At 37.3% G+C, this 26,270-nt stretch overlaps 1 pseudogene; it reads left to right on the top strand.

The window, feature by feature from the left end:
- Positions 1-26,270, top strand: part of LOC119529479 — a 90,897-nt pseudogene that overhangs the window by 55,044 nt on the left and 9,583 nt on the right.

Genomic DNA, 26,270 nt, shown 5'->3' with positions numbered 1-26,270 from the left:
GTATAGTACATTTCATACTGTTTATGAAAAAATGTTGAAATATTACTAACTGTAGTATATAGTTTGCAATAGGTATATATTTCTTCCCTATATGCCCCTCTATTATTAACTTCTAATTGTATTGTCAAACATTTGTTCTGGTTCATGGAAGTGATTCCTAGTATTTGTACAGTTGATCATGGACATTGTCCACCATAGGATTCAATTTTATACATTCCCATCTTTTGACCTCCAACTTTCCTTCTGGTGACATATATGACTCTGAGCTTCCCCTTTCCACCTTACTCACACACCATTTGGCACTGTTAGTTATTCCCACATCTTGCTACCGACATGTCTGTTCATTTCCAAACATTTAAGTTCATCCTAGATGAACATCTGCTCATACTAAGCAACTGCTCCCCATTCTTAAGCCTTCTCCTATATCTTGGTACCTTATATTTCATGTCTATGAGTTTACATATAATTAGTTCCTGTCAGTGAGACCCTGCAATAATTGTGCTTAGATGTCTGGCTTATTTCACTCAGTATATTGCCCTCGAGGTTTTGTCATCAACCCATTTTTTTTTCTTAATATGGTTTTGTTCACTCACCATACATTCCATACTAAGTAAATAATTGATGTTTCTCTGTATGGTTATATATTTATGTGTTCACCACCTTCACCACTATCTATATAAGAGAATCTGCATTTCTTCCACAAGGCAGGAGGGAGAGTCAAAGAAGGTAGAGGGCAAAAGAGAGAGGAAAAAAAATGACAGCTAGGAATCAGCAAAAGGAAAAATATCCTTAAATCAAAGTCAAATAAAGAATCAGACAATACCACCAATGTCAAGTGTCTAACATGCATCCCCTATCCCCCCTGTTGTCTGCATTTACCTTGGTATATCACCTTTGCTACATTAAAGGAAGCATAATACAATGACTCTGTTAGTTACAGTCTCTGTTTATGCTGATTGCATCCCTCCCCCAATGCCTGCCCATTTTTAACACCTTGCAAGGTTGACATTTGCTTGTTCTCCCTCATAAAAGACCATATTTGTACATTTTATCACAATTGTTGAACACTCTAGATTTCACCAAGTTACACAGTCACAGTCTTTATCTTTCCTCCTTTCTTCTGATGTCTCACATGCTCCCCGCCTTCCTCTCTCAACTGTGTTCATAGCTATCTTTGTTCAGTGTACTTACATTTTTGTGCTACCATCTCCCAAAATTGTGTTCCAAACCACACACTCCTGTCTTCTATCACCCTGTAGTGCTCCCTTTAGTATTTCCTGTAGGGTGGGTGTCTTGTTCACAAAGTCTCTCATTGTCTGTTTGTCAGAAGATATTTTGAGCTCTCCCTCATATTTGAAGGACAGCTTTGCTGGATACAGGATTCTTGGTTGGTGGTTTTTCTCTTTCAGTATCTTAAATATATCACATCACTTCCTTCTTGCCTCCATGGTTTCTGCTGAGAGATCCGCACATAGTCCTATTTAAGCTTCCTTAGTATGTGATGGATTGCTTTTCTCTTGCTGCTTTCAGGATTCTCTCTTTGTCTTTGACATTTGATAATCTGATTATTAAGTGTCTTGGCATAGGCCTATTCAGATCTCTTCTGCTTGGAGTATGCTGTGCTTCTTGGATCTGTAATTTTATGACTTTCATAAGAGATGGGAAATTTTCATAAATTATTTCCTCTATTATTGCTTCTGCCCCTTTTCCCTTCTCTTCTCCTTCTGGGACACCAACAATATGCACATTATTGTACTTTGTTTCATCCTTGAGTTCCCGGAGACATTGCTCATATTTTTTCATTCTTTTTTCCATCTTCTTTGCATGTAGGCTTTCAGGTGTTTTGTTCTCCAGTTCCTGAGTGTTTTCTTCTGCCTCTTGAGATCTGCTGTAGTATGTTTCCATTGTGTATTTCATCTCTTGTGTTGTGCCTTTCATTTCCATAGATTCTACTAGGTGTTTTTTTGAACTTTTGATTTCTGCCTTATGTATGCCCATTGCTTTCTTTACAGCCTCTATCTCTTTTGCAATATCTTCTCTAAACTTTTTGAATTGATTCAGCATTGGTTGTTTTAATTTCTGTATCTTGGTTGAAGTGTATGTTTGTTCCTTTCACTGGGCCATAACTTTGTTTTTCTTAGTGTAGGTTGTAATTTTCTGTTGTGTAGGCATGGTTTCCTTGGTTATCCAAATCAGGTTTTCCCAGACCAGAACAGGCTCAGGTCCCAGAGGGAAGAAATATTCAGTATCTGGTTTCCCTGAGGGTGTGTCTTAGAAAATTGCTCCACTCTGTGATGCCTCAGGTCACTGTGCTTTTCTGCCCAGCAGGTGATGCCTGTTAGCCTTTAATTCTTGACTGGTGTGAGGAAGTATGGCCATCTTCCCCCAGGCTCTGGGCTCTGGTTCTGAATGGAAAGGGCCCCACCCCTTTCCTCTTAGAGAAGACAGACCCCCTAGGGGGGTCATTAGCATTTCAATGGTCTCGCTCTCTGCTTGTGCTGTCTCCACCCTCTCTGAGTCACAGCCCTGGAAACTGAAAATGACTGGGGCTTTCTCCATTGAGCCAAAAAAGAAACAGTCCCCTTCAGACCTAGTCCAAGGTGACCCTCCAGTTCTCCAACATCAGTTGTCACCCAAAGCCTCTGTCTGTTTTTTGGAGATTTGTACCTGTAGGGAGCAGTTCACACTCGCTGCTTAAAACCCCAGTTGGAGCTCAGTTGAGCTTTATTCGCTTGCTGGAAGAGCTTCTCTCTGGCACCATGAGGCTTTGCAGCTTGGGCTATGGGGGAGGGGGTCTCATGACTTGGATCCACAGGTTTTACTTACAGATTTTATGCTGTGATCTTGGGCATTCCTCCCAATTCAGGTTGGTGTATGATGAGTGAACAGTCTCATTTGTCCCCCCACAGGTATTCTGGATTATTTACTAGTTGTTTCTGTTTTCTTTTAGTAGTTCCAGGGGGACTACTTAGCTTCCACTCCTCTCTATGTCACCACCCAAGCTTCACAAGAGTTCTCACCCACAGTTGATTGAGTCACATCTCGATGGAAACACTCAACCAAAACATTAATGTCTGTAATCACAAGATTTCATTAAAGAATATGCCTTTTTCTGGGGGAAATAATATATACAAACCGGCACACACCACCACAGCATCCTACTTCCATCTGCTGCCAACACATACAAACATAACATATGAATCTCATGATTTCAAAAAAACTTATCTGATAATTGATGCAAGAGGGGGAAAATTAATCCCTTTCAAATCCAATTTGCCTATTGGTATAGAAGTTTGGGGCATCTGAATATCAGTCATGAATTATCACTTTTCTGAATGATTTATGTCAGTCAATGAATACATAAAATAAAAATAACACTGTGAGTACAAAAAATAAAAATAACACTGGGATATACTGAAATAAATATTCAAAATTCAACTGGCACATGTGGATGTTTTATATACATTTGTACACAACACATAAACCCAGACACACATCAGATGCACTGACATTTGTTTGGAATAGATGAATCAAAATAGTAAACACCAATTTATGGGCCTTCAGAGATGTTCCCCTAATGTTAAGCAAGCTGAGAAATGGCACTGTACTTTCACCTCATATATTACCTCTCCCCCAGTAACTGTAACAACTGCACATTGAGAAACATGATAACTCCAGAGAGGCTACAAACAGTTGCACAGGGAATATGTCATATATAGAGGATGGCATTCACATCTTTTATGATGTGAATGACTCTAAACTGAGAGGCTAAAGTGCTAGACTTGCAAATGCAAGGGGTGACACAGGGAATAACATGTCAGTTATGGGATAAGGCTCAAATTAAAGCATGAAGCCAGTATTCTACTCAGGTGGGAGTTTTATATATCAGGAGGACAAAGAAGCATTGTCTCACAATATTTTTTTGTGGTATAGCAGCATTAACTTTATTATTCTCTTTTAAATGTGTTATTATATATTTCATTTCTAATAAATTTCTCCTCAGCCCACTTAATCAGGAAAAGTGTAACTTGACAAAAATAGTCCTGAAACTCTGTGTGAAAGGTAAAATGACAAATTTGTTAATAGTTTATTGGATGAAAAATAGATTGCTAATAATTCCAGAAGCCCATTTCAGGACCCTTCCTTGGGCTTGCTTCCAAGTAATATTTTTACACATTTTCAAACAACTTGGTTTGGAAAATTTAAACCTGGGGATTAACATGTCTATTAACCAGGAAAAGAGCTACCCCTTTATAGCCTGTTGCTTTTGTATAATCATTTCATTTAATACCTTTACTAGTAATCACTGATTATATATTTATGTCATAAGTATCAGGATATATTTCTTCCTGAAGAAATTAGATGCCTCTACTTTTAACAGAGCCTTTCTCACAATGGTTTTTACTTGTTGCTTGAATCTCCAAGTTAAGAAATGCAGGTTACCTTTATTTTCTTTCCTTTGATGCTGTGCCTTTGTAATAGAGACATTTTTTTTTCCTGCAGGAAATGGAAGAATTTGTCCAGAGCTCAGGTAAAGATGGTATTGTGGTGTTTTCTGTTGGGTCAATGGTCAAAAACCTCACAGAAGAAAAAGCCAATCTCATTGCCTTTGCCCTTGTCCAGATTCCACAGAAGGTTAGTTCAGCCACTTATCTTGTGGACATTGCTTTAGTTTCCTAAAAAGGACCACTTTTCTTTCAATTTCCAATAGCATATTCATCCTTTCCTTCTAAGGCCTCATCAAAGTAGCTTTTGCATCCAAATTTCCACCAAAAGTCTCTGAAGCATTCTAGGATTTTTGTAACAAACACATCATTGTTCTAGTCTTTACCCATTACCCAATTCCAAAGGTGTTTCCACATTTTAGGTATTTGTAACAGCTGCAGCCCACTTGCTGATATCAAGTATTCTTTTGTGAAAACAAATATCATGCAATGACTTGGCTTAACAATGGGAATTTATCAGATCATGATTTTAAGTCTAGAAATCCAAATAAAGATATTATCAAGTGATGCTTTTCTCTCACATTACAGGCATTCTGGGGCTAGCTGTTGGTGATTCTTGATCTTTGGCCTTTCCATCATATGGGAATGCATATGGTAGCCTCTCCTGGTTTCTCTGGGTTCCATTGCCTTTCAACTTCTTGTGGTTTTCCCTCTTTCTGTCTGAATTTCATTCTGCTAATAAAGGACTTTAGTGATATGATTAAGATCCATCCTGCTTAGATTGGCTACACCATTGTTCTAGTTTGCTAATGCTGCAGAATGCAAAACACCAGAGATGGATTGGCTTTTATAAAAAGGGGGTTTATTTGGCTACACAGTTATAGTCTTAAGGCTATAAAGTATCCAAGGTAACACATCAGTAATCAGGTACCTTCACTGGAGGATGGCCAATGGCATCTGGAAAACCTCTGTTAGCTGGGAAGGCACGTGGATGGCATCTGCTCCAAAGTTCTGGTTTCAAAATGGCTTTCTCCCAGGACGTTCCTCTCTAGCAAGCTTGCTCTTCTTCGAAATGTCACTCACAGCTGCACTGAGTTCCTTCTCTTTGAGTCAGCTCATTTATATGGCTCCACTGATCAAGGCCCACCCTGAATGGGTGGGGCCATGCCTCCATGGGAACATCTCATCAGAGTCATCACCCACAGCTGGGTGGGGCACATTCCAAACAACTCTAATCAGCACCAAAACGTCTGCCCCACAAGACTACATCAAAGATAATGGCATTTGGGGACACAATACATTCAAACTGGCACAGCCATAAATGAAATGTCCTTATCAAAAGATCCTATTTATATTGGGTTCACTCCCACTCAAGGGGTTAAGAACATGTGTCTCAGAAGTGCACAACTCCAAGTCACCACAGGCTGCTATAACGATTGCAAAGAGATTGTGGTCACGAGTGCTCCTCTGAGATGAATGTGGGTACGCATAATAGAGTTTTCATAACTAGGGAGTATTAATTAAAAATTCATTAAATAATAATATGGTATATTTAGGGAAATTTGGTCATTTGTTTACTCAGTCTCAAAATTACTGGAATATATATTTTTGTAGTCATGTACTTTAAAGCAATAGACATGAAAGCATTAGGCCCCCACTAACATTTCAGTAATTGAAAATAAGGCCTGGGCTGACTACTCACAAAATTTCTGAGATATTTTAGCTCCAAGTTCTGGGAAAAGGAGAGCTGAAATGACTAAAAGTGGAGAGGAATATTTTAATGAATATACTCCACTTCTCTAGGCATTCTTAAGACTTTACCTAAGTACAGTAGGGTAAAAAGTAGCAGTCTAGAATCATTTAATCTTTCTGCATAGAGTTTTCTACAGTCAAAGATCATGTAAAATATTAATCTTATCATAAAACAATATGCCTTTTATTTCTTTTGATATTCATTTAATAATAATTGTTGCTACTACATCTCTAAATTTCAACACTTTGAATACCACTACTCCTGGAATATCCAAGGGCTCTTTTTATTTCTATATTTTATTAAACTACATGAAATTCTATGAGAACAAATATGCTAATTGAGTATGTTCAAGCTTTGAATTTGTGTTTAAATATCTTCAGTTTAAATATCTTTCTTTAGTACTTAACTTGAAATTAGTCTAACAGAATTTCCAAAGAGTAAAAGCATGCAACAAAAGGTTCATATCCTAATAAGAAACTTCAGTGACCAATGGAATGAAAGCAAATCCCTGCTTTCATTCCTGCTTAATTTATTTTAAAGACTATGAAGGAAGGGAAGCAGGAAAGAAAGGAAGGAAGCTGGGGGTGTGAGGGACAAGGAAGGAAGGAATGAAAGAAGGAAGAAAGGAACAGTGAGATTAAAGTAGATTGAAAGAAAGGAAACCATTCATCCAAATGAGACCAAGAAAATAAAAAACAAATTATATTTTTTAGAAACATTAAATTTGAAATGTGAGCATGGGGCAGTTGCAGTGACATAAATTTACACTGAAATTATATTGTCTTCAATATATTTTAATGCCAACACTGATTAAAATGTTCTTTTTCTTTTCTAACATGGGTCCTATAATTCCATTACCCAAAACTCTTAAATTATAATTGTCAAAATGATTTTGTAAAAAAATCACTAAAATTGAAACATCAGATTGTGTATGACCCAGTGACTTAAATTTACAAATTGTTTTCTGCAATAATTTATCTCTGTGCTTCAATTAAACCGGTACTAATTCATTTTATCATTCTTCACTTATAATCTTACTACCCAAATATTTTAAATCATTACTTTAAAACAATAGCTGTAGTATATAAAAATACTATATCTAATAAAACATTAGTAATCCATTAAATAATAAGTTGTGTTCAAACAATCCTATTAATTCTTTCACTGTTTGCAAAGATACCATTTTATAACCCCTTCTCATATATCACCTTATGTAGGATAAGAACTGTGATTATGTGATTTTTAAATGGATCTGAAGACTTAAATGCTATCATTTGGGGTTTTACTTGCAAAATAAATTCATTACCTCCCACAAGTTTTATGGAGATACAAAGGAAAGAAACCAGCCTCATTAGGAGCCAATACTCGGCTCTATGATTGGATGCCCCAGAATGATCTTCTTGGTAAGGTTATGAGAAGGAAAAGCTATAGAATTGTGTGGGGAACAAATTGAGTAACTGTTTAACAGCAAAGAAATTATAGACAAATTTTCACACATATTTCCTGTTTTCAAATGCACTATTAAAATAATTGCCCATTAATTTTATAGATTCATGCTTCCTCTGGTTGACTTAAGTGTGTGTTCAGTTCAGACACATTACACTTCAAGCTTTAGGCTCAGTTCAGATAGCATCACTCCAGTAAAACCTTCCTGACAATGCAGAGGTGCTAAGTCATTCTTATCCAGGCTGCAATTTTCTGTGTTAGAAGTGTGACATGTGCTTAGCTTTTATAGAAAATGCTTCCTTGAGTGATTAATCCCATTGTTGTATTTTTTTCCCCTGCTGTCTCTGAAATAATGTAAAAATATTATAATGAAACTCTCTCCAACTTCGCACTTCCCCACCCCCAAACTAGGTCATCCTAAAACTAAAGTTTTCATCACTCATGGTAGAACAAATGAGATCTATAAAGCTATTTATCATGGGGGCCCTATGGTGGGAATTCCCCTCTTTGCTGATCAGCCTAATAACATCCTGCACATGAAGGCCAAAGGAGCAGCTGTGGACTTGAACTTGAACACAATGACAAGTGCAGATTTGATCAGAGCTTTGGAAAGAGTCATTAAGGAACCCTCATAAGTACAGTTGCTCTTTAAAGGGTCACCACTGATGTGTTAAACATCATATTAGAAAATGTTAACATTGAGGACATTCTGAAGCACCCCCTCCCCACTCCATCCCTTGCCGTGCCCACACTGGGCTCTGGAAATTCTGGAAATGCAGCCATGAGCACACTCCAGGCCAGGCTACCCTGTCAGGACCGTTGTCTGCTTTCAAAGTAAACAGTAATTTCTAAGATGTACATGCAGAGGCCTGAGATGGGATAGGACCAACCAAGCCCCACACTGTCCTGGCCACTAGGGACCTCAAGCAATGGGGATCAGGCACAACAGGACCCCTGCCTCAGGCTCAAATTCTCTGGACACCTCTGGTCCAGCACACCCCTTCTCATAGGGCACCCCTTCTCATAGCCCAACACTGCAGATCTGGGCACAGCCACAAAACACTCTTTAATGTAGGCTTATTCAGAAGCCTGATGCATCAAAGTATCTATAATTCATAGAAACAGATGGTTGCTCTATAGGTGGAGTGTTGGATGCTCAGGTCCCCATCCCCCAATTGGGCTATGGCCAGCTCCTGAAGGAGGTTGCAGGCCTCTCAGTTCTCACCTTTCTGACTCACAGAGGGATCCTGTGCCAAACCCTGGGGCTGAGCTGACAGCTGCAGGCAGGGAGCTATTGGCTTACTGGCTCCTCACCTGCAGGCCCCAGGCTTGTCCTGGGCCCCAAGTTATACACCCCTTGAAGCTTGAAGTCCTGGTGTGTAAGTAAAGCCTCTCTTAACAGGAAGGAACAAAAAAAGATAATATTTTCAGTCTGTTCTTAAAGAAAAATTTAACTTTTGTGAATGTTTTATTTTCAAATAACCACCATAATATGACGAATATAAAAATCACTTTTATGTTTAATCCTGAAACTAGTTTCTTTACTGAATTTAAACAAAAATATGATGACCTCAAATATTCCATCAAAATATTTTTCTAAATAAATATGTTATTGCTTGTATAAGCTCTCAGGTTTTTTAAATTTTTCCAGAGAGATGTTTATTTTGTAACCTTATATGTACAATTTACACATTATAAAGCATTCATTAAGGACAGAAAAGGAAGAGATAATTTTCCTGACATTAGCAATTCTAAAATGATCATTGTTAACACAAAGTGTAAACTATTCATCCCTATATACATAACATGGGAGGAGAGATAAATATTGGTTTCGTACTCTATGTGGACTTTCAAAATGAGATTTTATATATAATATCATTTGATTTAACTGAAAAATAAATTGAAATGAAACTAAAAGCTTTATTGAATTTTAGATAGATCTCTTTATTCTTAGTTTTTCCTCTTAAAGAATTCTCTAAGAGAATTAATATAGCATATGTATAAAACATTTTGGGTCATTATTTTTACCTATGTATTTTAAATTTTGTCATTATCATTTAAATCACTACTATGGAAGTAATATTATTCACAATTTGTATTACTTATATGACAGTTTTTAAGGATGTTCCATTTTGCTAATGCTGCCATTATGCAAAATACCAGATATGAATTGGCTTTTATAAAGGGGGTTTATTTGGTTACAAATTTACAGTCTGAAGGCCATGAAAATGTCCAAATGAAGGCATCAACATAAGTATACTTTCACTGAAGGAAGGCCAGTGGCATCTGGAAGACCTCTGTTAGCTGGGAAGGCACATAGAAGGTGTCTGCTGATCCCAGGTTGTGTTCCAGCTTCACTCTCAGCTTCTGTTCATTCTTCAAAGTGTCTCTCTTGGCTATCGCACTTCCTTCTGTCTGTGAACTCTTTTATAGGACTCCAACAATTCAATTAAGAGACCCACCCTAAATGGGTGGGGTAATACCTCCATGGAAATTATCCAATCAAAGGTCTTGCCCACAGTTGATTGAGTCATATCTCCATGGAAACACTCAATCAAAGGATTCCAACCTAATCAAAACTAATATGTCTGCCCCTACAAGACTGCATCAAAGAACATGCCATTTTGTGGGACATAATACATCCAAACTGGCACATTCCACCCCCAGGATCCCAAAAAAGACATGATCTTTCCATACACAGAAGTACATTCATCCCATCACAATATCACAGAAATGTAAATCATTTCAGTTACGATAGGTAAGGGCAAGATCTTATCAAAATCAGTTACAGTTGTGGTCTTTCCTAATGCAAAATTCCCCTTTAGCTGTGGACATGTGAAACCTAGAACAAGTTACCTGCTTCCAATATAAAAAGGAGGGACAGTCATAGGATAAATGTTCCCATTGCCATGGGAGAAAGTGAAAGAAAAACAAGGTTCACAGGATCAAAACAGTTCCTGAAACCCACAAGGCATACTTCACTAGACTTTAAAGTCTGAGAGTCATTTTTAGAATGATGTTGTATCCTTGGGGCTTGAGAGAATGGGAGCCCAACATTTTCAGAAGGCTTTTATGGCAGCCCTTTTCTTTACAAATGCTGGGGTGAGTGCTCCAACATATCCACACATTGAGGCGTCCACCTTCTTCTCAGCCCCACCCTCCTCAAGCTTCTGGGTGCCACCTGGACTCTGTCACTCTGAGGCAAAGGCTCTCCTCTCTCCAAACAGTGCAGTGATGGCCAGGCTCTCCTCAATCCCTGGAAAATGTGTGCCACCCTTGCTGAGCCCTGGAGTGGCAGCACTCTTCCTGAGCATCCAGGCAGAAGGCCTACCAACTGCCTCTTCATAATCAAGATGATTATGTGGTATTCCCCTTTCAATTTGTTGATGTCATGAATTACATTAATTGATTTTCCTGTGTTGAACTATCCTTCATACCTGAGATAAAACCCACTTTGACATGATATATAATTATTTTAATGTGTTGTTGGATTCAATTTATAATAATTTGTGGAGGATTTTTGCATCTACATTCATTAGAGAGATTGGTCTGTAGTTTTATTTTCTTGTAGTATCTTTCTCGGGTTTATATATTAGGGTGATTTCAGCTACATAGAATTAATTGTGGATTCTTCCCTCTTCTTCAGCTTCTTTTGGAAGAGTTTGAACAGGATTGGTGATAATTCTGCTTAGAATTCTTCATAAAATATACCTGTGAAGCCATTTTGTCCTGAGCTTTTCTCTGTTGGGAGATTCTTGAAGACTGATTCAATTGCTTTATTTGTGATGGTTTGTTGTGGTCTTCCATATGTTCTCAAGTTAATGTTGGTTATTTGTGTGCTCTAGGACATTGTCCATTTCATCTTAGTTGTCTATTTTGATAGAATACAGTTATTGATAGCATCCAATTAAGATCTTTTATATTTCTTCGGCATCCATAGTAATGTCCCATTTTCATATCTGATTTTATTTGCATCTTCCATATTTTTGTCTTGGTCAGTCTAGCTAAGGCTTTGTCAATTTTATTGATCTCAAAGAATCAACTTTTAGTTTTATTGGTTCTCTATTGTTTCTTTTTTTAAAATTCATTTTATTGAGATATATTCACATACCATGCAGTCATACAAAACAAAGCGTACATTCGATTGTTCACAGTACCACTACCTAGTTGTGCATTCATCACCAAAATCAATCCCTGACACCTTCATTAACACACACACACAAATAACAAGAATAATAATTAAAGTGAAAAAGAACAATTAAAGTAAAAAAGAGCACTGGGTGCCTTTGTTTGTTTGTTTCTTCCCCATTTTTCTACTCATTCATCCATAAAGTAGACAAAGGGAGTGTGGTCCATATGGCTTTCCCAATCACATTGTCACCCCTCATAAGCTACATTTTTATACAATCATCTTAAAGATTCATGGTTTCTGGGTTGTAGTATGATAGCTTCAATTATTTACTGTGAGCTGCTACAATTCACTAGAACCTAAAAAGTGTTGTCTATATTGTGTGTAAGAGTGCCCACCAGAGTGACCACTCAGCTCCTTTTGGAATCTCTCTGCCACTGTATCTTATTTCATTTCTTTTCACATCCCCCTTTTGGTCAAGAAGATTTTCTCCATTCCATGATGCTCGGTCTACATTCCTCCCCAGGAGTCATATTCCACATTGCCAGGGAGATTCACTCCCCTGGGTATCTGATCCCACATAGGGAGGAAGGCAGTGATTTCAACTGCCAAAATGGCTTAGCTAAAGAGAGAGGGCCATGTCTGAGCAACAAAGAGGTATTTAGGAGGAGACTCTTAGGCACAATTATAGGGAGGCCTAGCCTATCCTTTGCAGCAACAGTCTTCCCAAGGGCAAGTCCTGTGGTAGAGGGTTCAACCCATCAAACCACCAGTCCCCTATGTCTGTGAGCACATCACCAACCACTGAAGTGGGGCAGGCCAATACCCCTGAATTCTCCACCATCTCCTCAAGAGGGCTCTGCATATTTTTTAATTTTTTTTTTCTTAACTCTTTTTTTAAATCAACTATATAAAAAATAAAAAATAAATAAAAAATATACAATAGAAAAAACTTTTCAACCACCCCATAGCAAGGGAGTAAGAAAAAGACAACTAACATAAGATAACTACTTTACTTCCAACACGTTCCTACTCTACCCCAAGAAAGTAACCTAATATAGCAACATTTCTGTGAACTTGTTCCTACTATACCCATCAGAAATTAACAGACCATACTCATTCCTGGGTATTCCTAGAATGTTAAATTTACCCACAATAGCTTATCTGTTCTTCTTGGATTAACATTCCCCCTTCCTTAATTGCTCTCTATCATTAGTTCCCCTACATTCTACATTTTAAACCATTTGTTTTACATTTTCCAATGTTCACATTAGTGGTAGCATATAATATTTCTCTTTTTGTGCCTGGCTTATTTCACTCAGCATTATGTCTCCAAGATTAATCCATGTTGTCATATGTTTCATGACATCATTCCTTCTTACTGATGCATAGTGTTCCATCATGTGTATATACCACATTTTATTTATTCACTCATGTTGAAGGACATTTGGGTTGTTTCCATCTCTTGGCAATTGTGAACAATGCTGCTATGAACATTGGTGTGCAGATATCTGTTCGTGTCACTGCTTTCAGATATTCTGGGTATATCCCAAGAAGTGCAATCACTGGATCAAAGGGTAACTCTATATCTAGTTTTCTAAGGAACTGCCAGACTGACATCCAGAGTGGCTGAACCATTATACAGTCCCACCAACAATGAATAAGGGTTCCAATTTCTCCACATCCTCTCCAGCATTTGTAGTTTCCTGTTTGTTTAATGGCAGCCATTCTAATTGGTATGAGATGGTATCTCATTGTGGTCTTAATTTGCATTTCTCTAACAGCTATTGAAGCTGAACATTTTTTCCTGTATTTCTTGGCCATTTGTATTTCCTCTTCAGAGAACTGTCTTTTCATAACTTTTCCCCATTTTATACTTGGGCTGTCTGTACTTTTGTCACTGAGTTGTAGGATTTCTTTATATATGCAAGATATCAGTCTTTTGTCAGATACATGGTTTCCAAAATATTTTTCCCATTGAGTTGGCTGCCTCTTTACCTTTTTGACAAATTCCTTTGAGGTGCAGAAACTTCTAAGCTTGAGGAGTTCCCATTTATCTATTTTTTCTTTTCTTGCTTGTGTGTTGGGTGTAAGGTCTAGGAAGTGGCTGCCTAATACAAGGTCTTGAAGATGTTTCCCTAGATTATCCTCTAGGAGTTTTATGGTACTATCTTTTATATTGAGATCTTTGATCCACTTTGAGTTAATCTTGTGTAGGGCATGAAGTAGGGGTCCTCTATCATTCTTTTGGATATTGATATTCAACCATCCCAGCCCCATTTGTTGAAAAGACTGTTATGTCTCAGTTCAGTGGCTTTGTGGGACTTATCAAAGATCAGTCAGCCATGGATCTGGGGGTCTCTCTCCAAATTCTCAATCTGATTCCATTGATCAATATGTCTTTCTTTGTGCCAGTACCATGCTGTTTTGACAACTGTGGCTTTATAATCTTCAAAGTCAGTGATTGTAAGTCCTCTCGTTTCATTTTTCTTTTTTAGATTGTCTTTAGCAATACAAGGCATCTTCTGTTTCCAAATAAATTTAATTACTAGCATTTCCAAGTCAACAAGGTATGTTGTTGGAATTTTCATTGGGATTGCATTGAATCTATAGATGAGTTTGGCTAGAATTGACATCTCAATGACATTTAGCCTTCCTATCCATTGAAAAAATCATACACCATTACCAAGTGGGGTTCATTCCAGGCATGCAGGGATGGTTCAACATAAGAAAATCAATCAATGTATTACAACACATTAGCAAATCAAAAGAGAAAAATCAAATGGTCATCTCAATGGATGCTGAAAAAGCATTTGACAAAATCCAACATCCCTTTTTGATAAAATCACTTCAAAATGTAGGAATTGAAGGAAACTTCCTCAATATGATAAAGAGCATATACAAAAATCCCATAGCCAGCATAGTATTCAATGGTGAGAGACTGAAAGCCTTCCCTCTAAGATCAAGAACAAGACCAGGATGACTGCTATCACCACTGTTATTAAACATAGTGCTGGAAGTGCTAGTCAGGGCAATCTGGCAAGACAAAGAAATAAAAGGCCTCCAAATTGGAAAGGAAGAAGTAAAACTGTCATTGTTTGCAGAAGATATGATCTCACATCTGGAAAACCCTGAGAAATCAATGATACAGCTACTAGAGCTAATAAAGAAATTTAGCAAAGTAGCTGGATACAAGATTAATGCACATAAGTCAGTAATGTTCCCATACACTAGAAATCACCTAACTGAAGAGACACTCAAGTAAAATATTCCATTTTTAATAGCAAGAAAAAATAAAGTACCTAGGAATAAACTTAACCATAGAAGTAAAAGACCTATACAAAGAAAACTACATAACTCTTCTAAAGGAAATAGTAGGGGACCTTAAAAGATGGAAAAGTATTCCATGTTTATTGTTCCTTGAAATCTCTCTGCATTTATTTCTGCTCTAATCTTTGTTGTTTCTTTCCTTCTGCTTGCTTTTGGATTAGTTTGCTGTTCTTTCCCTAGTTTCTCTTGGTGTTCAGTTATATCTTTCATTTTAGTTCTCACTTTCTTTTTAATGTCGGTGTTTAGGGCTATAAATTTCCCTCTCAGCACTGACCTTGCTGCATCCCTGAAATTTTGAAATGTTGTGTTCTTCTTTTCATTCTTCTTGAGATATTTACTGATTTCTCTTGCTATTGCTACTTTGGCCTTTTATTGTTAAAAGTGTTTTGTTTAACCTATATTTGTGAATTTTCCATTTTTTGCATTTTATTTGTTTCCTGCTTCATTCCATTATGATCATAGAGAGCACTTTGTGTTATTTTAAACTTTTTTTTATATTTATTAAGAGTAGTTTTGTGCCCCAGCATGTGTTCTATCCTGGGAGAATATTCCATTAGAACTTGAGAAGAATGTATATTCTGCTTTTTGGGTTGCAATATTCTACACATGTCTTTTAGGTCTGATTAATTCATCATATTATATAGGTTCTCTGTGTCCTAACTGAATCTCTGTTTATATGTTCTATCTATTGAAAAGAGTGATGTGTTGAAGTCTCTACTACTATTATAGAGATGCCTAATTCTCCCATCAATTTGTCAGTGTTTTTCCTCTTATACTTTGGACATCTGATTTGGTGCATATATACTTATGATTCTTATTTCTTCTTGGAGAATTGCCCATTTTAATAATATACTGTGTCCTTCTTAGTCTCTTATATTTTTTTTTTCATTTAAAGTCTATTTTGTCTGACATTAGTATCACTACCTCAATTTTTTGTTTTTTGTTTTTGTTTTCATTTTTGTTTTTTTGTTTACTACTTGCATGGAATACCTTTTTCACCCTTTCACTTTCAACCTATTTGTAGCTTTGGGTCTAAAATGAGTCTCTTGTAAACAGCATATAAATGGGTCATATATTTTTTATCCATGCTGCCAATCTGTGCCTTTTGATTGCAGAGTTTAATCCATTAACATTTAATGTTATTACTTAATACCAGTATTTTCATCAACCATTTATCCTTTGGCTCTTATTTTTCAGATATAGTTTTTACCCTCTTACTATCTTTTAGTTACCACCACTAATAATCTTCATTTGTATAGTCACCATCAAGCCTCTCTCTCCTGTCTTTTCATGTAGTAGAACTCCCTATAGTATTGTAGGGCAGGACACTTTGATGAACTCTCTTAGCTTCTGAATATTTTAAACTCTCCCTAACCATTTTTGAACTAAGCTTTTCTGGATAAAGAATTCTTGGCTAGCAATTTTTCTCTTTCATTTTCTTAAATATATCATACCACTGCCTTCTCAACTCAATGGTATGTAATAAGAAATCAGCACAAGTCTTATGTGACTTCACTTGCATGTGGTGAATTGCTTTTCTCTGCTGCTTTCAGGATTCTCATATTCTCTTTGGTGTTTGACAGTCTTATTACCATGTGTCTTGGAGTGAGTCTATTTGGATTTATTCTGTTTGGAGTACATTGAGTTTCTCAAATTTGTATTTTTGTGTCTTTTAATGGTTTGTGAAATTTTCAGCCATTATTTTCTCAAATATTCTTCTTGGGCTTTTGCCCTTCTCTTCTCCTTCTGGGACACCTGTGAGCATATTCTTGTGCACTTTATATTGTCAAACATTTCCCTAGGACCCTACTCAAATTTTTCCATTTTCTTCTCCATTTGTTCTTTTGTCTATTCAAATTCAGATGCTCTGTCTTCTAGCTCACTGATCCTTTCTTCTGCCTCTTCATATCAGCTGTTGTGTCTCTAGTATATACTTCACTTCATTAACACAGTGCATTACCATAAGATCTGTTATTTCTCTAGGTATTCTTTCAAATTCTTTGTGTTCTCCTTGTGTCTTAATATTTTGCTGTATGTTTGAAATTGTGTAGGAGATTTATTTGAACATCTTTGATTAGTTGTTCCAAATCCTGTATGTCCTCTGACTTTTTAATTTGATCATCTGACTTGGCCATATCTTCTTATTTTTAATAAGTCTTGTAATATTTTTGCTGGTATCTGGGCATCTGATAATCTTGACAAGATTATTTTGAAAGTCAATTTCCCTCTTTTGTCTAAGATTTTATTGTTGATTTGGTTGGTATTAAAGGTCTTCTTTGGAAATTGTTGCATCAGTGTTTACCAGCCAAAACAGGGCTGAGGTCCCATGCAGGGAGTGCAGTCCAATTCCAAAGAGCCCTGGGAGAGGGTCAGGAAAGCAGTTCTCATTATTGCACCTTCCCAGTCTTCCCAGCAGATGGAGCTCATCAGCAACCTATTCCCCACATCCCTACAAAGGTGTATTATTTTTTAGCCCTCTATACCCTCTGCTTCTTAAGTGTGTGGAAATAATAGCACCAAGGTTTGTTGGGCACCTGCCCAGAAATGTCAAAGTCTTCAGGACCACAGGATCCTTTTCCATTGGCCAACAGTTTGTTCATAATTGTCCATATCCTTCTCTGTTCCCAGGTAGTGGGGCTTCCCTGATTCTCACATTCCACAGCTACCAGCTAGGTGAGAACTGGGTTAACCAGAAGTTGTCAGACTCAAGTATTGGGAGGTGCATCAAGAACCATGGAAGAGTTGAGACACTAACCAAAGTTTCTTTCTGTGTGGAAACAATGTTTCCAGGAGCATCCTGGTCTCTTGCTTGGAAAGAACCAGGGCTGTGGAACCAGAGGATCAATTTCCCAGGCCAACAGTTAGATCAGAGCTGTGCTGCATCCCTCACTGATCTTGAGGGGAGTGTTTCCCTGTCCCTGTTAGTCTGCAGCAGCCATCTGGGAGAGAACTGGGCAGAACCAAAGTTTCCAGGCTCAAGAATGGAGGATAGGCACTGAGAGCTGTGGCTGAGTTCAGTCATTCACTGCAGTTTCTCTGTCACAGTTTCTCCAATGCAGTTTCTCCCTTTCTTCATCCAGCTCTTCCATAAATGTTGCAATGGTCCTTCCCTGGTCTCCTACTCCTTCCCTGGTCTCATAACTACTACTTTGTACAGACTCTGCCTGTTCTTCAGGTGTTTTGTGGAGGAATAAGTTCTGTCTTTCCATATCTACCATCTTTTCAGAACTCCCCACTTTAGAATCTTGAGGACTGTCCAACCATGCTCTCTTCTTAAGCTTTTTTTTTTTTTCAGACTGGAAAAAAGTATCTTTATAATTTAGAAATTGTGATATGTCATTATGAATCATCTCATGTATTTTTCCCTAGGTTGTAGTGTATTGTGATAACACTTCAAATCCAGGATAATAAATAATTCAATTTTTCTCCTCATAATTTTCTTTTTTGTTTACTATTCATTAGAACAACTTTCTGTTCCAAATTTTATTCCCTACTATTATCTATTTCAGGGTTTCCTAAAGTTGAAGTATTTTCCTCTGTCCTCTATTATTTTCTCTGTACTATTCTAATCAATTTCTGTCTTCTTAATTCATGGTGATTCTGTTATGTATTTACTAAAAATTTTTAATTGGCCTTTTCTGTTTGAACACTGCAAACTCTTTCTAATTTCTTCATTAATTTAGGAAAGTGTTATTTTTTATTTCTATTTTTATTAAGATTTATACACGCACCATACAATCATCCAAAGGATACAATCAGTTGTTCACATTACCATCATATAGTTGTTAATTGATCACCCAATCTATTTTTTTAACATTTTACTTGTACCAGAAAAAGTGAAAATAAGAATAAAAAAAAAAAAAGAGCAGAAAAAGAACACTCAAATTGTCCACTGCCCACCCAATTTTTCCTTTAATTTTTGCCCACATTTTTCTACTCATCTGTCCATACACTGGATAAAGGTGAGTATAATCCACAAGGCTTTCAGAATACATTGTCACCCCTTGTAAGCTACATTGTTATATTATCATCTTCAAGCTTCAAGGCTACTGGGTTGTAGTTTCAGGTATTTACTACCAGTTACTCCAAATCATTAAAACCTAAAATGAGTTATGTATATTGTGCATAAGAGTGCCCACCAGAGTGACACCTTGACTCCATTTGGAACCTCTCAGCCACTGAAACTTTATTTCATTTCATTTCATATCCCTCTTTTGGTCAAGAAAATGTTCTCCATCACTCAATGCTGGGTCCAGATTCTTCCCCAGGAGTCATATTCCATGTTATCAGGGAGATTTACACCCCTGGATGTCAGATCCCTTGTAGTGGGGAGGAGAGTGATTTCAATTGTCAAGTTGGCTTAGCTAGAGAGAGAGGGTCACATCTGAGCAAAAAAGAGGGATTCAGGGGAGACACTTAGGCACCATTATAAGCAGGCCTACCCTCTCCTTTGCAGTAATAGGCTTCTTAATGGGAAGTTCCATGATAGAGGGTTTGGCACATCAAGTCCTCAATGTCTGTGGAAACATCAGCAACCATCCAGGTGAGGAAGCCCAATACCTCTGTATTTCCCCCATCTCCTCAGGGGTGCAGTACATATTTTTTTTTTTATTTTTTAAGTTAATTTTATCAAAAAATTAAAAAAAAAAACAGACAACAAAATCACATTTCAAACAAAACCAAAACAAAGAATAAGAAAAAAACAAATAACATAACTACAGTACTTCCAAGATGTTCCTACTCTACCCCAAGAAAACATACAGCAAACGAATAAGAAAAACAGATAACCTAAATAACTACATTTCTGTGAACTTGTTCCTGCTATATCCATGAGAAATTAACAAACTTTAGTCATTCCTAAGCAATCCCAGAATGTTAAATTTACTCATGATAGGTTATATGTTCTTATTAGGTTATCATTACCCTTCACTGTTTGCTATCTATCACTAGGTCCTCTACCTTCTACATTATAAACCATTTATTTTACATTTTTCAGTGTTCACATTAGTGGTAACATATAATATTTCTGTTTTTGTGCCTGGCTTATTTTGCACAGCATTATGCCTTCCAGTTTCATCCATGTTGTCATATGTTTCACTTCATCATTCTTTCTTAATGCCCCATAGTATTCCATTGTGTATATATACCACATTTTGTTTATCCACTCATCTGTTGAAGGACATTTGAGTTGTTTCCATTTTCTGGCAACTGTGAATATTGCTGCTGTGAACATTGGTGTGCACATATCTCTTTCTGGGTATAAATGGAGAAGTGTGATTGCTGGATCAAAGGGTAACTCTATATCTAGTTTTCTAAGGAACTTCCAGAGAAGCTAAACCATTATAGAGTCTCAACAAGAATGAATAAGAGTTCTATTATCTCCACATCTTCTTCAGCATTTGTAGTTACCTGTTTGTTTAATGGGAGCCAGTCTAATTGGTGTGAGATAGAATCTCACTGTGGTCTTAGTTTGCATCTCCCTAATAGCTAGAGAGGCTGAGCATTTTTTTTTCCATGTGTTTTTTTGGACATTTGTATTTCCTCTTCAGAGAACTGTCTTTTCATATCTTCTGCCCATTTTAAAATTAGGTGGTCTGTGCTATTGTCATTGAGTTGTAGGATTTCTTTATACATGCAAGTTATCAGTCTTTTATCAGATACATGGTTTCCAAATGTTTTTCCCATTGAGTTGGCTGCCTCTTCACCTTTTTGACAAATTCCTTTGAGGTGCAGAAACTTCTAAGTTTGAGGGGTTCCCATTTATCTATTTTTTCTTTTCTTGCTTGTGCTTTTGGTGTAAAGTCTAGGAAGTGGCCGCCTAATACAAGGTCTTGAAGATGATTCCCTATGTTATCTTCTAGGAGTTTTATGGTCCTGTCTCATATGCTGAGGTTTTTAACCCACTTTGAGTTAATTTTTGTGTAGGGTGTGAGGTAGGGGTCTACTTTCATTCTTTTGGATATGGATATCCAAACCTCCCAGCCCCATTTGTTGAAAAGACTGTTATGTCTCAGTTCAGTGGCTTTGGGGGCCTTATCAAAGATCAGTCAACTGTAGATCTGGAGGTCTATCTCTGAACTTTCAATTCAATTCCATTGATCAATATGTCTTTCTTTGTGCCATAACCATGCTGTTTTGACTACTGTGGCTTTATAATAATATTCAAAGCAAGGGAGTGCAAGTCCACTCACTTCAATTTTCCTTTTTAGAATGTTTTTAGCAATGCAAGGCATCTTCCCTTTCCAAATAAATTTGATAACTAGCTTTTCCAGGTCTGTGAAGTAGGTTGTTGGAATTGTGATAGGGATTGCGTTGAATCTGTAGATGAGTTTGGGTAGAATTTTCATCTTATTGACATTTAGCCTTCCTATCCATGAACAAGGAATATTTTTCCATGTTTTTAGATCCCTTTCTATTTCTTTTAGTAAAGTTATATAATTTTCTTTGTATAGGTCTTTTACATCTTTGGTTAAGTTCATTCCTGGGTACTTTATTTTTTCTTGCTATTGAAAATTGAATCTTTTACTTGAGTGTCTCTTCAGTTAGGTGATTTCTAGTGTATAGGAACATTAGTGACTTATGTGCATTAATCTTGCATCCTGCTACTTTACCAAATTTGTTTTTTAGTTCTAATAGCTGTATAGTTGATTTCTCTGGATTTTCCAGATGTAAGATCATATCATCTGCAAATAATGACAGTTTTACATCTTCCTTTCCAATTTGGAGGCCTTTTACTTCTTTGTTCTGCTGGATTGCCGTGGCTAGCACCTCTAGCACAATGTTGAATAACAGTGGCAACTGAAGGCATCCTTGTCTTGTTCCTGATCTTAGAGGGAAGGCTTTCAGTCTGTCACCATTGAGTACTATGCTGGCTGTGGGTTTTTCATATATGCTCTTTATCATACTGAGGAAATTTCCTTCAATTCCTACCTACTGAAATGTTTTTATCAAGAAAGGATGTTCAATTTTGTTGAATGCTTTTTCAGCATCTATTGAGATGACCATTTGATTTTTTGCTTTTGATTTGTTCATGTGTTGTAATACATTGATTGATTTTCATATGTTGAATCATCCTTGCATGCCTGGAATGAACCCCAATTGGCAATGGTGCATTATTTTTTTTAATGTCCCTTTCCATTCTATTTGCAAGTATTTTGTTGAGAATTTTTGCATCTATATTTATTAGGGAGATTGGCCTGTAGTTTTCCTTTCTTGTAGCATCTTTACCTGGTTTTGGTATTAGAGTGATGTTAGCCTCATAAAATGTGTTAAGTAGTGTTCTAGTTTGCTAATGCTGTGGAATGCAAAACACCAGAGATGGGTTGGCTTTTATAAAAAGGGGGTTTATATGGCTATACAGTTACAGTCTTAAGGCCATAAAGTGTCCAAGGTAACACATCAGTAATCAGGTACCTTCACTGGAGGATGGCAAATGGCATCCGGAAAACCTCTGTTAGCTGGGAAGGCACGTGGCTGGCGTCTGCTCCAAAGTTCTGGTTTCAAAATGGCTTTCTCCCAGGACATTCCTCTCTAGCAAGTTTGCTCCTCTTCAAAATGTCACTCACAGCTGCACTCCATTTTCTACCCCCAAGTCAGCTCATTTATATAGCTGCACCAATCAAGGCCCACCCTGAATGGGCGGGGCCATGCCTCCATGGGAACATCTCATCTAAATCATCACCCACAGCTGAGTGGGGCACATTCTAAGCAAATCTAACCAGTACAAAACTTCTGCCCCACAAAACTACAAAGACAATGGCATTTGGGGGACACAATACATTCAAACTGGCACAAGTAGTGTTCCATTTTCTTCAGTGTTTTGAAAGAATTTAAGTAAGATTGGTGTCAGTTCTTTTTGGAAAGTTTGTTAGAATTCCCCTGTGATGCTGTCTGGCCCTGGGCATTTATTTATGGGAAAGCTTTTTGATGACTGATTGGATCTCTTTGCTTGTGAATGGTTGGTTGAGGTATTCTATTTCTTTGCTGGTCAGCCTGAGTTGTTCATGTGTTTCCAGGAAATTGTCCATTTCCTCTACATTATCTCATTTGTTGGTATACAGTTGTTCATAGTATTGTCCTATATATTTTTTAAAAATTTCTTCAGGATCCACAGTAATTTTGCCTCTCTCATTCATTATTTTATTTATTTGGGTTTTTTCTCTTTTTGATTTTGCACTCTATCTTGGGGCTTGTCAATCTTGTTGATCTTCTCAAAGAACCAACTTCTGGTGTTATTTATTCTCTCTATTGTTTGCATTTGTTCTCTACATCATTTATTTCTGCTTTAATCCTTGTTATTTCTTTTCTTCTACTTGGTTTAGGATTGGTTTGCTGTTCATTTTCTAGCTTCTTCAGTTGCTCCATTAGTTCTTTGATTTTAGCTCTTTCATCCTTTTTAATGTCTCCATTTAGAGCTATAAATTTCCCCACCACTACCACTTTTGCTGCATCCTATAGGTTTTTATATGTTGTGTTCTCATTTTCATTCATCTCTATATATTTTGAAATCTCTCTTGCTATTTCTTCTTTAATCCACAGATTGTTTGGGAGTGTGTTCTTTAACCTCCAGATATTTGTGAATTTTCTAAGTCTCTGATGGTTATTGACTTCTAACTTTATTCCATTGTGATCAGAGAATTTGAATAATTTCATTTTCTTTTAATTTATTGAAGCTTCTTTTATGGCCCAGCATATAATCTATTCTGGAGAAAGTTCCATGTGCACTAGAGAATGTGTATCCTGGTGATATGTGTATGTTAAATGTGTATGTTAATTCGGATTCATTTATCAGGTTGTTTAGGTTTTCAGTTCACTTATTGGTCTTCTGTCTGGTTTATCTATCTATAGGAGAGAGTATTGTATTGAAGTCTCCCACAATTATTGTGGAAACATCTATTCCTTCATTAAGTTTTGCCAATGTTTGTCTCATGTATTTGGGGAGCTTTATTGGGTGCATAAACATTTATGGCTGTTATTTCTTCTTGTTGAATTGTCCCTTTTATTATTATGCAGTGGTCTTTGTCTCTCATAACATCCTTGCATTTAAAGTCTATTTTATCTGAGATTAATATTGCTACTCCTGCTTTCTTGTGGCTGTAGCTTGCATGAAATATTTTTTCCATCCTTTCCATCCTTTCAATTTCTTTGTGTCCCTGTGTCTAAGATGAGTCTCTTGTATGCAAAATATTGATGATTCTTATTTTTTGACCCATTCTGCCAATTTATATCTTTTAATTGGGGAGTTTAATCCATTAACATTCAGTGTTATTACTGTGAAGGCATTTCTCAAATCAGCCAACTTATTGTTTGGTTTATGTTTGTCAGATATATTTTCCCCCCTCTCTCTTAATGTCCTTTAATCTAACTTTACTAAATATCTTTAGTTCTGAATCTACAGCCATAACTCTCTCTCCTTTTTTTCTTTCTCTGTCAGTAGGGCTCTCTTTAGTATCTTGAGTAGGGCAGTTCTCTTGTTAGCAAATTCTCTCAGCATTTGTTTGCGAAAAATTTAAGCCCCTCGTCAAATTTGAAGGAAACCTTTAATGGATAAAGGATTCTTGGTTGGCAATTTTTCTGTCTTAGAATTTAAATATGTCATGCCACTGTCTTCTCACCTCCATGGTGGCTGGTGTGTACTCCCTGCTTATTCTTATGCTGTTTCCTTTGTATTTGGTGAATTGCTTCTCTATTGCTGCTTTTGGAACTTGCTCCTTCCCATCAGCATTTGACAATCTCATCAGAATATGTCTTGGAATGTGTTTATTTGGATTTATTCTGTTTGTAGTTTGTTGGGCATCTGTGATTTCTGTATTTATGTTGTTTAGAAGGTTTAGGGATTTTTCCCCAGCGATTTCTTTGATTACTCTTCCTAGACCTTTACTCTTCTGATCCCCTTTTAGACCACCAATGATAATTATATTTGTGTGGGAAAAGAGCCTGAGCTTGGAATGCGTCCTTGACATACTCAAGGGTGTGGACATTGAAACACTAAGTCCTGCCTGGACGGAACTCTGTCCAGGGCAGCATCCACATTGTTGATACAAAAAACATGCAAGTCTCGAATGGCCCATCCCTGCCTTCCCTATCTTACTAGCTTCTTTATTTTGCCTTCTCTGCCCTGTTAGTATTCCCCCCATTTCTTGTGATAAAATAAAGCTAATAAATATAGTGTGGAGCAAGCAGAGGCACTCTCTGCCAACTAGGCTCTGAGTCCCCTGCTCCCTTAACTTTATATTTTGTGTCCATGTTTCATTCCTTCGCCACCCTGTCAGCAACAACTGGCACCCAATGTGGGGCTCGAAGAACCGGACCTGGTTCCTGACAAAAGAATCGCTCAAATAACTGAGGTATAATTGCACTGGAACTTGGGTGGAGGTAATGGCCATCTTTTGTATGCATTCCTTGTAGAATGACCCCGAGCATTATAGCAGGGTAATGGGTAATGTGGAAGGACATGATAAATATGTACCATATATTTCCCTCTTACAACAGCTGCTGTGGGCTGGTGGTGTTAAGGTAGGGAAATCACAAATTTTGGAATTGTTGCAAGTTATTGAAAAATACTGTTCCTGGTTCCCTACCCTTGGCTCTCTTGAATTGCATGACTGGGAATGGGTAGGTAAAGAATTAAAGCAGAAACATTTGCAGGGAGTATACCTACCCACTACTATCTGGTCTACCTTGACTTTAATTAAATCTGTTCTTGAGCCTTTAAAAACTGATGATGATGAGGAAGAGGAAGAACTTGATGGTGACTTAGGTCCTGATGTTCTTTTGAATGATGAAACTGCTCCAGCTAAAAATACAAAAGTCCTATATTCTGGCTCTCATCCTCCTACGGCTCCTTGCTGGGAGGAATGGCCCCCACCTCCTCCTCCATCTCTCCCCATGCCTGGCGGTGCCCTGTTAACTAAGCCAGCCCACCTTTCAGGCATTCAACAAGGTTTAGCGGAGGCTAAATGACATGGGGATCTGGAAGCTATGTGCTATCCTGTTGCTTTTCCCATTACAGTCATTGAGGCAGTGCCTCCCAACCAAGATGCAAACCATCCAAACAGATTATACAGTTTTTCTCATGAATCCATTCCTTTTGAGGTCATTAAGGAACTTAAAAATTCAATCCAAACCTATGAACTTCATTCCCCCTTCACTTTTGGCATCATTCAGG

Source organism: Choloepus didactylus, chromosome 3, assembly GCF_015220235.1.
Source record: "Choloepus didactylus isolate mChoDid1 chromosome 3, mChoDid1.pri, whole genome shotgun sequence".
Lineage (NCBI taxonomy): Eukaryota > Metazoa > Chordata > Mammalia > Pilosa > Megalonychidae > Choloepus > Choloepus didactylus.
This window is presented reverse-complemented; position numbering and strand designations above follow the sequence as displayed.